The following is a 16,999-nucleotide window of genomic DNA, read 5'->3' on the forward strand; positions in this document are numbered from 1 at the left end:
TCCAGGATAACCAGGATGTGCTCATGTCCCCGGGCAGACTTCGGCAGCGGTCCCACCAGATCCATCCCGATCCGCTCGAAGGGCACATCGATGACGTGTAGTGGAATGAGCGGGCTAGGGGGAGGATGGCACGGAGACGTCTGCTGGAAGGTGGGACAGCTACGGCAGAACCGTTTCACTTCCGCCTCTAGTCCGGGCCAGGAGGAAAAAAAATTAACTTAAATGATTTTAGCAAATGGCTGCAATATAACAAAGAGTGAAAAATTTAAGGGGGTCTGAATACTTTCCGTACCCACTATATATATATATATATATATATAAAATCTGTCTATCAGTCTGTAAATTTAAACATTTTAGTTGCCATTAAATATTCTGTAAAGTGACTTTGTTAAATCCAACAATATTAAACATTTTCAGAGAATTGCTGAAAGGAAAAAAAAAATGTGACACTGTAATTCTGTAACCCTAAACTCTATCTGACCTATATTCCAGCTGTTCATTGTGCATTAACATATAGGTTTATGCTTTAAACTGTATAAAGCTATTTAGGTCACCAGTAATGTCCTAAAATTGAAAAATAACCTAATTGTAACATAAGTAGAGCCCTCTGTGGCTTATTAAGAAGCTACATCATTTACAGACCATATTGTGAGCATAGTGATGAAGCAGCTATTACAGACAGTGACCAACAACAAGAACTAAGTAAACGGTGTACAAAAGAATAAGAGAAGCAGAGATTTGTGTGAGCCAGTGTCGGCAAAGTGAAGCATAAATGTTTTCTTTCATCTGTTTAGACAGTCAGAATAGTCTGTCAGTTGCATTATTAAGGGACCAAAGCACTGCACTGTGTCTCTCCTGATTGTCCAGTCAGGGTTGTCATTTAGGTCAAATGGCTCTTTTTGTCCAGCTCCCTTATACGGCTGTAAACTTTCATCTGTTGCTGAAGCAAACAAATAGTGATGGTAGTTAGAGGCCCAGCTCTCTGATACAGAACTGCATGAGTGAAGAAATTGATGAGCTTATCTCTTGCTCTGTCAGTATATTCAAAACCATTAACTAAAGCAATGAGCAAAGGTGAGAGATTTTAAAGCAAAGATTTCTCCTTTCCTCTGTTAGCTATTTTTCACATTGACGGCCTGAAATGACACTGTCTGGGAAATAATTTAGATGTAATATGATCAACATTTTGCATTAAAATTGTGTATTGGTTTCTAGTAACATTATGCATGTATTTTGAAGTCTTAATACTGACAAGCCTCCTAATTTTCCTAGTTAATTCTAACTTTGTGTGATCTTGTGTACAAAATAAAGGTACAATTTAATATTTTTTTATCTGTACAGTAATTCACAGCACCTATTACCTATTTCCTATAGCAATTTCTGTTATATATTATGAAAATGTTCATTATTTGAGAAGTGATTTAATGTGTGCCTGTTTTAAATGATCTTAAATCCTAAATTTAGGCAATAATAGTTGATTTCATATGTAACATCTATAATTTACTTATATTACAGATAAACTTTGCTCGAGAACCTATAAAGTCTCGCTTCTGCAGGGACTTCCAACAGAAAGTAATTGTTTGTTGTTGTCCTCTATATGATAAACAGGCCCTGAAAACTTCCAGGCAGCGTCATTAACAATGTACGATGATGCTCATGCCCCTCAAACTGCACAAATTAATCATTTTAATCTAATCCTATCATCCTAATCAAAGGCCCCGGCTTCTGTTTTATTTATTGTGCCCTTAACCTTAGTAATTAACTTATGCATGAATTTATTATTCAAGATTCTCCCTGAATGGGCCTATTTAACCAGATGCAAATAATCATTTGGGCGTCAGATTTTGTGTTCGTTCAGTCTTGGGAGGGAGAGACTCCTTCTAGTGACACTTGAGGGTGACACTTCTAGTCTTACTGTCTGAATTCATTCCCTTACATTTAAAAAAAAAAACGTAGCTAGAGGCATCTGTGTTTGTCTACATTATGCAGATATGCAGTGGGGAAGTCGTGGCCTAATGGTTAGTGAGTTGGACTCATAACCCAAAGGTTGTGGGTTCGCGTCTCGTACCGGCAGGGATTGTAGGTGGGGGGAGTGAATGTATAGCGCTCTCTCCCACCTTCAATACCACGACTGAGGTGCCCTTGAGCAAGGCACCGAACCCCCAACTGCTCCCCGGGTGCCGCAGCATAAATGGCTGCCCACTGCTCCGGGTGTGTGTTCACGGTGTGTGTGTGTTCACTGCATTTACCCATCCAAAGTGCACACACACAGCAGAGCACTAATTCCGAGTATGGGTCACCATACTTGGCCACATGTCACGTCAAAAACGTCACTTTATATTATTATTCAGGATTTTTTTTGTTCATTTCTTATTACACCATATTAGTCAGAGCTTTACAGTAATACTGAAATACAGAATGGGTTATATAAGCATGAACATTAATCTGGTTCACTTTTAATCAACTACTAGGTTATTATAAACAACCTTTTCTACAAACAGATTGGCCCATTTTATGCATTACATATTTTCAATTATTATCAAATTTTTCTCTACATTTATCTATTTTTGTTTTTTTTTAATGTACATATGTGCATGTAGTTTATTTAATGTTTCATTTCCAAGGTTTTTAGTTTAACTTTCACTTTTTACCTTTCATATTTATGGTTTGAATGTAAAGACAAAAAAACTATATATGATATAATTTTATTCTGCATGCAATATCCTGCTGTGAAACCTTTGCTTTGCTGTTTTGATCATTCCATTTAATTTGCAGAAATGATCAATGACCAAACATTCGTGTCTCATGTATTTACAAACAACAAACACATTGAAAAAATAAAACGTTACTTCTGAAAGGTTTGTTAATTAAAGAGTGCAGCAATATATCCTGTCTACTCTCATATCATTTACACTACAGAATTACATGTTCTCCATACTATTATAGCAGAATTACATTGAACACTGACAATATGTGACCAAAACGTACTGGTAGGCCTGTCACGATAACAACTTTTTTGTTGTGCGATATATTGCCTCAGAAATAATTGCGATAAGCGATATTATTGTCATTTTAAAGACCATTTTATGCCACTGAATATATATTCTAACAAAAAGTACAAAGTAAGTAGAAAAAAAGAAAAATGCACAAAGAACTTGTATGGAGAGTTTTCCATCTACAGATTTTTCCCTGACCTTCTTTTCTCTGTAAATTAAGGGTGCACACTAAAACACAATCACTACTTAGCAGTCAGATGTCCGTCAGATCCCTAAACAAGGCCATATCTGCAGATGAAACTTTGTTTGTAGAAGCTTTTTTTCTTATTTGAACTAGCACCTCATGACTACCAGTGGCGGCTCATCGGGGGAGGCAGGGGAAGCACAGCTTCCCCATAATTCTGAGGTGAAAATGGGAGGAGGACGATTTAATGTTAATAAAATTCACCATTCATTTCAGTTCATGTCTCAGAATGTGTATTTTTTGTTTGTAATTTCACAGTTGTAATACCATAACGTGAAAGCACTGCTTTTCTATCGCGAATGTGCCGAATCTGCTGATTTAATTGCAACTGCTAATGATAGAGAAGGGGAGGGGGAGGCCAGGGGAGAGGTGAGCTATCGTGCCTTCGTTGGTAAAAAAAAATAGCCAATCACCATTGAGTGTTCACTTTCAGCGCTGAGGGGTGTTGAGAAAAGAACCCTTGCTAGGGAGGCTAGCCTCCCTTCTGATATCAACCAATCATCACAGAGACGTAAATTACGTGATATTAGTTTGAACGTCTCCCGCTGTGCTGATAATGTACCAAGTACTTATGATGAGTATTGAATATTTGATCGCCAACAGATTTACCAAGCTGTCATTCAAACAGTATATATAAAAATTTAGGGAAAACAGCCTAAGCTGGATATAGGCTACAGCAGTCGGCTTAATTAAATGGCGCAACAGGCAGCTCTCTTTTAACACAGACTTTTAAGAAGGGATGGATGTTTGCTTCAAGTGATAGGCCAGGTAAGTGAAATTATATTATCTTGCTGTATGTTGTTTTCTTTACGTTTTCTGACTAAAAGCAACCAAAAAGCCATTTTAAAGTGGTTAAGCAAATTATAATAATAATAATCGGCAGGGATCCCGGACCAATACAATTAGTGTGCCTCCTCTATTTTAAAACCCACGAGCCACCACTGATGACTATACCGCGTAATGTACGAGAAGCTGCAAAAGACACAGGCACAAGTGGAATGTACAAAACATGGTGACATTCATTTTTAAGTAAATATAATGGGTGATATATTGCGTCACCAAAAATGATTGAGGTCATGTACATATATTGCGTGTCGATATATTGATTATTGCGACAGGCCTACATACTGGAATTTGCTGTCACCATGTTTTTTTGTGTTTTTTTTTATTTATTTTTATTTATTAATATTTGTGAAGATTTCATTATTATCGATACTTTTTTCTTATACTTAAACTTTTTTCGTTGCATCATTAATTTTATTTATTTTATTTTTTTTTACGTTTTTGACCACTACTAATCTCCACATCTTAATTGCTTGAGAAAATGTCATCAGCAGTCAGCAGGGCTGAGTGCTGTCAGTCTGACGGGACAGTGTCACCCCGGGGCAGAATATGTCCTTTCTTCTGATAATAGAGGGGACTCTGGAATGTGAGATGGCACTCAAGGGAAGAACTGCAGAGGGTCACTTAGAAATGACTTCTGCTTTGTCCTTATATCTGTGCTATCTCTAGGAACTCTCTATTGACAGCTCTCTATTCTGTCTAGAGTTAAAAATAATGATTTTGTGAAACAATCTAAAGAAGGACTGTTATGATGAGATATGGTGCAAAGATGGTTCTAGTGCCTTATGTAAGTGATGCTTGAAACAGAAGGGATAGATATATGAAGTACAACCAGATTATCACTAGTTTCTGTGAAGTTATTGCAGCTAACTTTATTGAGGTTGTTGAGCTGTCCTTTAATTTGTATTGTGCTGTGCTGTAGAATGAAGAGCTTTTTGTCTTATTTTGTCTTTTACGTTTGTGTTATTTACACATCTTGAGACTTACACAGCACTCTTGAATACTTGTTTTTGTTTGGTCAGCATGCATTTTACGGTTAATTAAGTTTGAATTCAGTAAGAAATTATGCATGCATTAAACTGATCAAAAGTATAAAGACATTTATAATGACTTCTATTTCAAATAAATGCTCTTCTTTTGAACATTCTATTGGTCAATGAATGCTGAAAAAAATGTTCCACAAGCAAATATTAATCAGCAAAACTTTTTTCAACATTGAAAATAATAAGAAATGTTTACTGAGCACCAAAACAGCATATTAGAATGGTTTCTGAAGGATCATGTGTCACTGAAGGCTGGAATAATGGCTGAAAATTCAGCTTTGCCATCACAGGAATAAATTAGATTTTAAACCACCTGCTTCTTTAAACTATATATTTAAAAAATTAAAATTAAAATTGTAATGATATTTCACAATATTACTGTTTTACTGAATTTTTAATTAAATAAATGCAGCCCTGTTTGAGCATAAGATACTACTTTTAAATATTAACAAATCTTACTGCCCTCAAATTTTGAATAGTGTATTTTCTTGTAAAGACTGTTTTCTTGTCAAATTGAACACTGCCCGGAGTTTATTTTGTAATAATGACCAACTGACTGTCAGGGAAGCATCCCAACATGCTTCTCTCTGTTTTGCTATTTTCTTTAGCTCTAAAGTGCCAAATAATTATATTTATTTTAAACATTGTCAACAGGCTTACTGTAGTTCACCTAAGTGAACAATTTACTTGCTGATATCATCCAAATATCTGTCTTCTCACTCAAGAGCACTTGATCTTTGGCTTTCTTTTTCTATCAGTACACAAGCTCTCTCATTGTTAAGCATTCAGGTGACGTTTTCTCTCCTCGGTGCAGCTTTGCAGCAAGAGGCTCTCACATTTAAAAAGCTTTTTGAGGTTGTTGGGAACTGCCGCCACTTCCTTTTAGAGTCGCTTTCCCGGAACAGCACACCTTGCTTTCCATCTAATAATAAGGCAATGCATTTGCTCTAAACATACTCACCATGAATTAATTCGACAGTGTTATGACCCTGAAGGGCCGTTCAGTAAAATCTGCTCTTGAATTTGCCCAGGCCCCCTCGTAATGTACCGGCCCCCACCATTTCTTCTCAGAGCGGCCATTTTCAATTAATCCCACTGCATAATGCATGACTACATTTAACAATCCAATGAACCGATATGGAGTTTTTGGCTGCAGAGGAACTCTGTTAATGGTTGTAAAATAGAGTTATACCACTCCGAATGAATTCAGTAGTTTACTTAGTGACTCGGAAGGTATGAAGCTTGTTGGGTCGTGAGCAGCTTTTGGCAGTCGCTTGATAATGTTTATTTTGTTTTCTGTAAAGAATTATAATGAGCCATGCAGCTTTTGCCGCCACTTGTGGAGGGAACATTTTAGATAAATAGAGGATATTTTCAAGCACACCATTAACCCCAGTAGTGTGATATGGTTTAGGAACATAGTAAATATTTTGAAAAATATCTAAGTGCAAGTTCATTTACTCTAAATATGACAATAGGAAGGAAGAAAAAAACGTGGTCTAGGTTGAATGCTTTCCAATTAATTCCAAATGTGAATGAATTATGATGGGAACCGTTTTAGCTTTAACAAATGAGTGTGAGATATGGTTCGGGAATACAGTCAATATTTTAAAAATATCTACAAGTTGATTTATTCTAAATAAATAGGAAGGAAGAAAGAAAGCCGTGGGACAGGGCTGAACGCTTTTCAGTTAATTCTGGATATGAATGAATTACATCAAACATGGTTTTAGCTTTATCAAATCATAGTGAAATATTTGGGGATATAGTTATTATTTTAAAAATGTGTAATAACAAGCTCATTTAGTCCAAATATGACATTAGAAAAGAATAAATAAAATTGTGGGACCAGCCTGAATGATTTGCAGTTAATTCAGAATGTGAATGAATTCTGTCGAGAACCAGTTGAATAATTTCTGTTGATTGTTAGCTTTAACAAATGATAATGGGATACAGTATAGTTTAGCATAGGTATTTTTTTAAATATTCATTTACTCCTAATAAGAAATAAGAAAGAGAAAAGAAAAACATGGAACTCGTTTGAACATTTGAACATTATTGAGAACAGATAAACAGATAAATTATACTAAGCTATGGTCTGGGGATGCAGTCAATATTTAAAAAAAATATCTAAATATAAGTTAATATGCTCCAAATAGGAAATCAGGAATGAAGGAAGGATGAAAATCATGGGACTGGGTTGAATGCTTTCTAGTTAATTCCAGATGGGAATGAATGACATCGAGAACCGTTTTAGCTTTAGCATGTAGGTTCTTAGAAGAAATGGATAGACGGATCTGGAGAGATGGAGTGCTGGTTCCTCTCCCCTCGGGCCATCAGAGTGACACACTTTTCTGGTCTTCTCTCTGCTCTCATTATTTTTCCTTCTCTCCACAGACTAACATTTCCTCAGCTCCAATAAAAGCCAATTTTGCGCCGCACCTGTCAAGAAAGCATCTCTCCCCTGCAGTCATGCAACTGCACACTAACTAAGCACCCTCACTGGTGACTAAAGTACGACCACTGAAGATCTACGGAGACCATTGTCACACTCCACTGACTAGACATTTGCGACACTGGGGATTTTTCTTTCTCCATAGGATGTTGAACTACTCACCAAACCTAGAAAATGGTAGGAGAGGTAATGCTCGAGTTGAGTGTTCAGAAACAGCCGCTGAAACATGCACTAGTGCTCACAAACTCACCGTCTTATAGCTTACATATATTTCACAAGCGGCCTGAGGGCATCAAAAGCTGGAGATCACAGAGGTGAAACATGAGCAGCCCAGTAATGAGCAGGATTTGACGCGTTTTATGATTGATTTATGGCAATTTCTCAAACTTTCGTGAAATGGACTCAAGTTCAGATGCAGGTCAAGCGTGCTGCACGTATAAACATCCATCAACAGATCATATCAGTCACAGTGTTTGGCAGGGTTTTACAGTGGATGCAGTGAAATCCGAGATTTTTATTAGTATATACTACCAGCTGTATTTCGGCCAGCTAAGCGAATCTATTAACCCTTTAGAACCTAAAGCTAAAATAGGCCGTTTTCACTCAATTTGGTTTTTTGAGCATAAAATTATAACACAATGTGGTATCTTCAAGTGAAAGGTGTCATTTTTTTCCAAAAATTATTGGCTTTCGGGAAATTACAGTTATTGTACATTATTGTGTGTGGTGAGTTAGTAAATAGAATTTAAATAAAAAAAATTAAAAAAACGGAATACATTTTGCTGCTTTTTATTTAGAAAAAATCAGAAACCGAATTGACTAGCTATGAAGAAAAAAAGTTTTGAGTTCAACTGTGCAAGATGTCTGTTCACAGAGTGGCTATTGCCATCGTCTTTCCATTTTTAGTTTGATTTCCGGCTGAGCTGTCCATCATTTTAATGATCTGTCTTTAGGTGTCAGAGCAATCCATCTTCTGTGACACAGTGAGACTCGCTTGCTTTGAGTTGATTCAAATGCTAGAATGAGATAATGTTCTAATAGACACCCAGACCTGTTGTTAGGCCTGTCTTGATTTGCCAGTCTGTGATTGATTTCATTACATGGCTCTTAGTTGCACAGAGCCACTTTTGTTGTTGTTTTTTGCCGTTTTCTTTTTTATTATTATTATTTTCTTTTTGTCATTTTTTATAGGACAGTAGAGTGGAGACCTGAAAATCAGTCAGACAGCTCTGAGGTACTCTATACTACTTTTCTACTCTTTACTACTTCACTCTTCACAACAAAACTGTGTCTACATTGGGAAGACTGAACTCTGCTGTCATGTCCTCAAACTCACAGCATCCCGCTAAAGTTATTTCACCAATACTGCTCTGTTATACTTACTGCTCATACTTGGCTTGTTCTCTTCTAGTATTATTCCAAGACTTCCAAAGTGCTCATTATTCTTTTTAATCTGCCGTAGATGTGTGGCTTCCTCGAGAGAGTAGACCTCCACCCAGACCATCCACCTGGAGTCACATCGCCACAGTCGACCTCCACCACATGATTAAGGATTCAATATTGTCGTTGGCGCACATTACACAGATGCTTTCTGCTATTGCGTATTAATAATAACGATAATGTTAATAATGGAAGTCGCATTAAATGGCCTCAGAGGAGCCGTGTTTGATTGTCCTTAATGAATTCTGTTCTGCAGGCTTTTGTTCTAGCTAATGAAAAAGGGGGCGGCTATGGAGGGGCCAGAGTACTGGAATAGATTAATAGATCGCACAGGATTAAACTCCATTGCTGTGGATATAATGAGCTGCCAGTTCGCTGTTACATAGGGCGGGTGGAAGTTTTCGTTCATGCTCAGACATTGTGAAAAAGGGTACCACAAAGAAATCGAGATCAAGAGAAAATGAAGGAGGGAGAGAAAAATGGATCATCGTGCAGGCGGCAACGGAGGACAGAGGGAGGCAGTAATGGGAATAAATAACCAGACAGTTCAAGAGCTCTTCAAAGAGGGCAAGAAACATGTAAGACTGGATGTCACTCGATTAAAGAAATATAATTGCTTTCGTCAGCACCAGGATGAAGACACTTAACCTTATTACCTGCTGTATGACATCAGACATCAGGTTCTTCCCATGTAGGAGCACCATTTGTCATTACAGCTTATGTTCGGCTGTGATTGGTTCATGCGATAAATCCCGCCTCTTGTGTTTGTGCACGTTCGTGAATCATAATGGCCTTAACAGAGATTGTCTTACTATAAGGAGATGAGAGGGCCTGTATTACTTACTTTTGGAGAAAGTGTAACGGTCAGCTCGGATCATGTGTGCCTTTATAACCAATCACATTACAGCCTTGATGTCATTGAATTTCAGTCAGAGTTGTGCGACACTCAATCGCCGTTTACGGATACCATAGGAATGAATGAGATGCGCCGTAAGCTGTATCCCAGTTGTCGCAAAAAGTCAGTGACTTCTCTTATAAAACGGCATTTTTTTCCAGTGTAAACTCTAAAAATAGTTCAATCCAAAAGTATTTCTTAAGTGTAAAACATGTTGGAGATTAGCCGATAGGCTGTCGATTCATTAAATGATAAGCTGTTTCCTCTAAAAAGCTTTTTATTCAGCGGAGTGAAACCTCTCCTCCATTGACATCCATTAAAAAAAAACGGCCTCTGGTCTCCTTTCCCACGTACTGGCAAACCGGAAGCGTTAGCATTAGCCGTTATGCTTTTTTGGCTAAAGGTTGCAGGCTTGCCTTCTAGTGGCTTTGGCGTTAATGGGAAGAGAAATTTAAAAAGTAAGTAAACAACTCAAATACTTATAAACACTTTGTTACATCAAAATAAGACTTAAAACATGATCTTTGGGAGCATGGGCGTAGAATACTTTTTTTTCGGGCTAGTGTGTTCAAGTAGAGATTTTCAAGGGCCAGTGTGAATAAATCTAGATTTAAATGCAAAAAGATAAGATAGTCAATGCATGACCTGATGTTTTATTCGTATCCAAAATGCAAATATTACGGAGTGCTCAACACTCTCATGCATTTTCAATTTAAACATATGAAGAGTTTGGTTCAAAAATGCTATAAATCCATTTTGATTAATTTGAGTAAAAATGTGTTTTCTTTACCAAGTAAGTGGCAAGATTAAAACCACTGTTTTCTGTTTCAGATTTTGATTTTCAAAGATTTATTATAAAATTGTATTATTTTTTTTTCCAAAATGCAATAAATCCATTGAATCAATATAAAAGTTATTTTTCATATTGAAACTGTTGAAAATACACAACATAGTAAGTTGATCCACATATGACAGCTTCTGAACTTGTTCAATACTAATCTTGTATGCAGGCACTGGACTAAAAATACATTCAATCAGTCATAGCTCCAAAAAAAAATTAAATGGGTCATCTTGTTAATGCTATAAATTAATTACAACAATAAAATAACATTTCATCATGAACAAGAACATGAACAACAATATTACATTAAACCACAGAAATTGCAAAATGACATTTCCCTTACATTCAACTTCCAAAAGTGCATTCATCTTTGCCATGTTACATTCATTTAGTTGACTAGTGCTATACGCTGTATTAACAAAAACATTAATGACATTAATAAAAACACTTACACTGACAAGCTAACCTATATCGTGTTCATAATCGAATGCGACTCATCTGCGATTATGAACGCGATATTGCAGTGATCTACGGCTCTGTGTATTAAATGCCGCTCCATCTGAAAGCACGTGATGGAATTTTCCTATTAATCACAGAACCGGCTTTACTGACGAGATGCGCATGACAATCACATGCGATTTATCGTGCAGCCCTAAGTTTGTTTGTTGATCACAAAGTACAAAATAGATGAGGAAATCTAGAATGCCGGGTGTATTAAAAGCGCCGCCATTACTGTCTAGAGTGCGTGGAATGGTACGCTGTGATTGGTTGAGCGGATATATCGCATTCTAAAGAGAAGGGAGACTGGCTTTTTGTCGCGGTTTCGAAAAAAAAGGGAGAAAACATCGCATTTTGCGTAAAATTAAAAATTGACTTTTTAATACCGACCAGATACAATACTGATTTTGGCGGAAACAAATTTTTTTTTTTAAATGGCGTTTATCACGTTTTGGAACCAAACTCTTCATATGCAGTTACACAAATATAAATGTGAAATTTACCTAAAATAGGCCTTGATGAATGAAATCATAAAACTTTAAATTATATGAGGACTATGATATTGTTTTCTGCTTTGAACAGCTCTTTACTGGCTACTATATATGGCCAGTTCTTCAAAGTAGCTAACACTGTTTACATGTTGTAGTATGAAAGATAATAAGCTAAAGAAATGTAATAACTTAATGCTTATCTTCATTGTTTTATTTGCAGGGAAAAACACATGAACTTAGAGTAGCCTATAATGTTCGCATGGCTCGGTTTTAATTGATCAGTTCCGCGCTGTCCTTTTGGTGGCGCTAGAAAACACGTCCTCCCTGCGCTGTCGAGTCGGTCGGACCGAGCTGCACCTTTGACAGGTCAGCATGGCGCAAGCTCCATCACACTGTTTCGTCCCACTTTCGTGTATTTGGCTTCCCAAAGAAACGTTTTGACTGATGAAACATGAAGACAACAAACACACGATTGCGACAATATATGAGGAGTTCATTTGCAAAAACCGATAACTTTTTTTCAGCAATCACGTTTTTTTATTGCGCATTCCAAGTAATATCAATCAAACTGCAGTTGGGTTGTTTTGATTAAGTAATAATAACTTAAATACAGGTAATTTACAAAATTAAAGTTCATTGAAAGTATGTTTTTTTTTTACATATTAAAAGTTTGTTTAATAGCAAAAGCAGATAACCCCAACAGTCGTTTTTTAGCAAAAGCAGATAACTCCACATTTCATGTTTTAGAGTTTAAAAAAACACTCGGTTAATCTTTGTAATCTCCTCAGATGACAATGTAGATGCCTGACAAACGCTGTTGTGATCATAAACTGTATGGATGTGATTACACGCAATACACTGAGCTTTTCCTTCACCATTGTAAAGCGCTGCTTTTGCAAGGTTCCGTAAAAACGTTTCAGCTTGTATTTTCCGTTTTCGCCCTGAAGAATATATCACAGATTCATCAAGTTTGTCGAAATGATCCATCCTCGATCAATTTTAGTCAGCTTTGACGAAACTCCTCTCAGCTAGCACGTCTTTTCAAAGTGAAAGTAGCCTTGTCACCTGACCTGAAAGTTCAGGTGACTTTTTTTTTTAAAGTGCGTTTATCGTTTTTTGCAAATGAACTCTTCATATGGTTAATATGTGTTTTTCCAAGTCGTCTCCAGGTAATATATAAATAAAGTATATGAATAATGCAGTGCTAATTGACATATCATTTATTTCAGTAGCCTTTAGAAACTATAGAATATATTTTCTGCTAAAAATTGAAAGAAAATGTGTTTGTAGTATAAATCAATCATAAAATTGTCATTAGGAAAATATAGTAAAAATATTATAGAATACAAATTATTGGTTATTGTGCAGCAGCAATTAAAAGTAAGAGATAAGTAAAATAATAATAATAATAATAGAACTTTTGTTCTAATAATAAATTCTAATAATTTGTCAATTAGCCAAAAAAAAAAAAGATTTCTGTCCCCCTAACTTCTGAAATCCCCTGTGTGGGAGTTTTTAGTGAGTGATCAACTTGGTCAAATTTAAAGTAAATCTCCGTGTCTGTGACCCATATTTACTGAGCTTTGATGACTGATGATCTGAAAAATTCAAAAATAGTTAAAAGTTAAAGGTGGGGTAAGCGATTTCTGGTAGCCAATGTTGACATTTGAAATCACCAAAACAAACACGCCCCTACCCCAAAAGGTTCTCGCCCCTATTTTGATAGCTCCGCCCCACACATACGTACACAACCCAGGCAACGATTAGTTCTGTGAAACAAAGCAAAACCGTGTTACACCGTGTCTACACCGGATGTGAGTGGCGCGGCACTACAACATACTATAGAACTCATTATAATCAGTGATGCTGTCTACACTGGATGCGGCGCGGCGCAACACGACAAATCCCCGACAGAAAACTGCTGCTGCGTTCTATTCATGACGTATTGACACAAATTTCAAATGATTTTCAACAGACTCGGTGTTACTCACCTATCGAGAAGAAACAAAGCAACCTTGGCGTCCAAACGCAGGCCTTCCGCTCCTTGAGTTCTCTCCGGCACTGGAAAGCTGATCCGATATTTACACAGGTCCTACTTCTTGCCTTATTGCCTAAACCTTCTTTTGTTCCGCAGACGTCTTCCTCTTTTGTTTTTTATCCGCCATCTCTATCTTTCTGTCGCTCGGCCTGGCTAATGTCCGTCCTGTGCACTGAAGGAAGGCCAAACAAAGTAGTTTCGCTTTCACAACGAAACAGCGTGAGGAGCGGCGGCCTACAGTGAGCAGAAGCTGGGGGCTAGCGTGAGGAACGGCCGGAGGGTTAGAGTGAGCAGAGGCGGGGGGGCTTGAGAATGGGACTTTAGTCTTTGCAACTTTACAGATCTTCTTTATGCACCAAGAGCTTGTAACACTCCAAAGAGAAAGGAAAAATTGAAACCGCATCATATGACCCCTTTAACTATTAAAAAGAATAGCTGAACATGAGTTCACAAATAAAGTATATTGTATAAATTGTTACTGCCTTAAGTTATGTTGGAATAAATGTGAAATGCTTAAAAACACTAGCTTGATGAGATTCATACTTGGCTTTAATAAAGAGAATAATAAATAGAATATTGATTACATTGTTAATGTAAAAATAAAAAATAGATTTTTTTTTTGTTCCCATATCTAAAGTGTTACTGCTGGTTTTGTGCTCAAGAAACATCTATTATTGTTATCAATGTTGAAAACATTTGTGCTCCTTAATATTTGTGTATACTTTTTTTTAGGCTTCTTCGATTTGAAGTTTAAAAGAACATTATTTAGTTGAAATAGAAATCTCTTATTACAAAATGTGAATATTTTTTATTGTGTTCTCACCTTCTGATAAACCATTTATCGGTTTATCTGGGCTGACATGCAGGTTGATAGCTTGAGCTCAGGTACGGGAGCCCCTGTCTGGATTGAGCCCTTGAGCAAGGCACTTAACCTCAGACTGCTCCTATGTGGCCTCGCCTGCAATCTGTTAGCAGGAAAGAAAAGTATAAAAGAAAAAATAAAGCCCTTCCTTGAATACTACTTCCTATCCAGGCCCTAGTCATTTCACGGCCAGCCTATTGCAACTTCCTTCATTCCGGCTTACCAGCATCTGCCAAACATCCCCCAGAGTGCATCCAAAATGCTGCTGCTTGACTTGTTTTTAACCTCAGGAAATTCTCTCCCATTGCACCTCTGCTCAGGTCTCTTCATTGGCTGCCAGCGTCAGCAAGACATGGATTACCCTGCTGCCGATGGCCTGACCCCTCAGTTACAAATTCAATACAAGAGCTTCATGTCCTGACAACTGTGGGGACTCACTTGTGACAACAGTGTAGTGGTACAGTATGGTAGCATCCTGTATTTAAATTATTTTATTATTATTATTATTATTATTATTATTATTATTTGAAGTGAATAAAAATTTAAAATGTTCTTTCCAAAACAAAACTTTATTTTTAAAAGTGAATTATTGGTAACACTTTATTCTGATTTTCCACTTTAGAAATTCTACTAACTATAGACCATCTTAAGAATTTTATCTTTTAACTTCCTTGTTTGCTGTAGCTCTATAACATCGCTGTTAAAGAGTAATTAGCTGGTGAAATGGATTTACTGATTGTAGAGTTGACGAAAATGATCATGTGCATTGTAATGTTTAAAGCGGATGTCATAACAAATGTCTATAGACAAGGCAGATTTTAAAACGATCAATTCATTCATAAATTAGTATGACCTTACCTTCTTTCTGTGGAAATACATATTGAAAAAAGAACTAGTGCAGTGCCGGAAAGGGGCGGGGCTAATGACTGGTATTAACTACATGTCAATACCAGTCGTTAGAGTATTAATAGACTGTCCGCTTAGTATCCACATTCTACTGACTATAAGTAACTTTGCAACTTTGCAAGTACATGCCAACTTATTCTACTAACTCTAACCCTAACTATGACCTAACAGTTTACTAATACTCTAATAGCTCTCTATGAGAGTTAATTGACATATAGTTTCAAAGTTGCTTGTAGTTAGTAAAATGTCTAAAGTGTACTATCGAAATAAAGTGTTGCATACTGTATTTGGTATTAATGACATTGATGTACCATTATTGGACAGTTACGAGGAATTGTAATTGATTGAAGAATGATTCAATCTCTTCCGTTTCTACCTCTTTGTTTCTCAGAACAAAATAACAGCATACAGGTTCGGAGTGAAATTATGGTGAGTAAATAATGGCATTTAGTTTTTTTAAATAAGTTTTCATTTTTGGGTGAACTGTTTCGTTAAGCATTAGCTAAGTAAGTGGCATACACAGTTGTGCCAAGAGCTGTACACAGCTATCATTTAACATTACGTGTTCTGCGTATTTTGCATAGTCAGAAGGGTGAGTCAGACTATCAGGCATCTGTTTTTAACTTTACAGTTTGTAAATCTACATTAATACCACGATCCTGGATGTGGAGGCAGGTAAAGATAGGCAGATTGCACATAAGGCATTATTTGGATGAAAAGATTTTGATTTGTATCTCTTAACATTTCATTTGGTTTTGTTTTGGAAATTTGTAATCAGTGTAGATTTTCAATCAGCTGACAAACGTATAACAGGTACAACATGAAAGCTCACCATATAATTTAGATTAGCTTAATCAGACAATCAAGGTCTTTCACGGTAAATCTAAACTGGCCTCATAGATGTCAGACATTTTAATCATTCTTCTTGGATTGAGATGCAACAGGAAGCCATAAGCTTATATGGAAATCTAATCACTCTCTCAGATGTGGATGCAAACTTAACACAAAGCCCATCTGGTGGCATATTAAACGCATGATTAAAATCTAAAAAAAATAAATACATTCAGAAATCTAGCCATAGAATGCATTTTATGAATTTAGTAAAATTCTATACAAAATTAATCCATGTCTGCTACAAAACACTGCTCAAAACAGTGATCTTAAAAACCTTTGTTTTTTAGATTAAACTGCCTAAAATTCTTGAGCCATTTCCATAGGACAAAATATGCTTCTATTTAGTCTGTGCTCAGACATCTGTTTGTAAACAGCATGTACTGTAAATCCAAGCATGTGTTCTCCTGCATTTTGGCCTGGTTTGTCATAAAATGGGCAATTAACACTGGCAAAGGGAGATTAACACTCTGTGCTCAGATGTATGAGGGGCCGTATAGGCCATAATTATTGAAAAGCCTCTTACAAACACTAGTGAAACGAAAAACATTGATCA

At 36.6% G+C, this 16,999-nt stretch overlaps 1 long non-coding RNA gene across 1 annotated transcript in view; it reads left to right on the forward strand.

Moving 5' to 3' along the window:
* Window positions 1–12,551: 12,551 nt before the first annotated feature.
* Window positions 12,552–16,999, forward strand: part of LOC107675346 (uncharacterized) — a 12,543-nt gene continuing 8,095 nt past the window's right edge. Inside the window, exon 1 of the long non-coding RNA XR_001632588.1 lies at window positions 12,552–12,718. This is a non-coding gene — a long non-coding RNA (uncharacterized LOC107675346). The remainder of the gene's footprint in view (window positions 12,719–16,999) is intronic.

This window comes from Sinocyclocheilus anshuiensis, unplaced genomic scaffold, assembly GCF_001515605.1.
Source record: "Sinocyclocheilus anshuiensis isolate Anshui unplaced genomic scaffold, SAMN03320099.WGS_v1.1 scaffold656, whole genome shotgun sequence".
NCBI lineage: Eukaryota > Metazoa > Chordata > Actinopteri > Cypriniformes > Cyprinidae > Sinocyclocheilus > Sinocyclocheilus anshuiensis.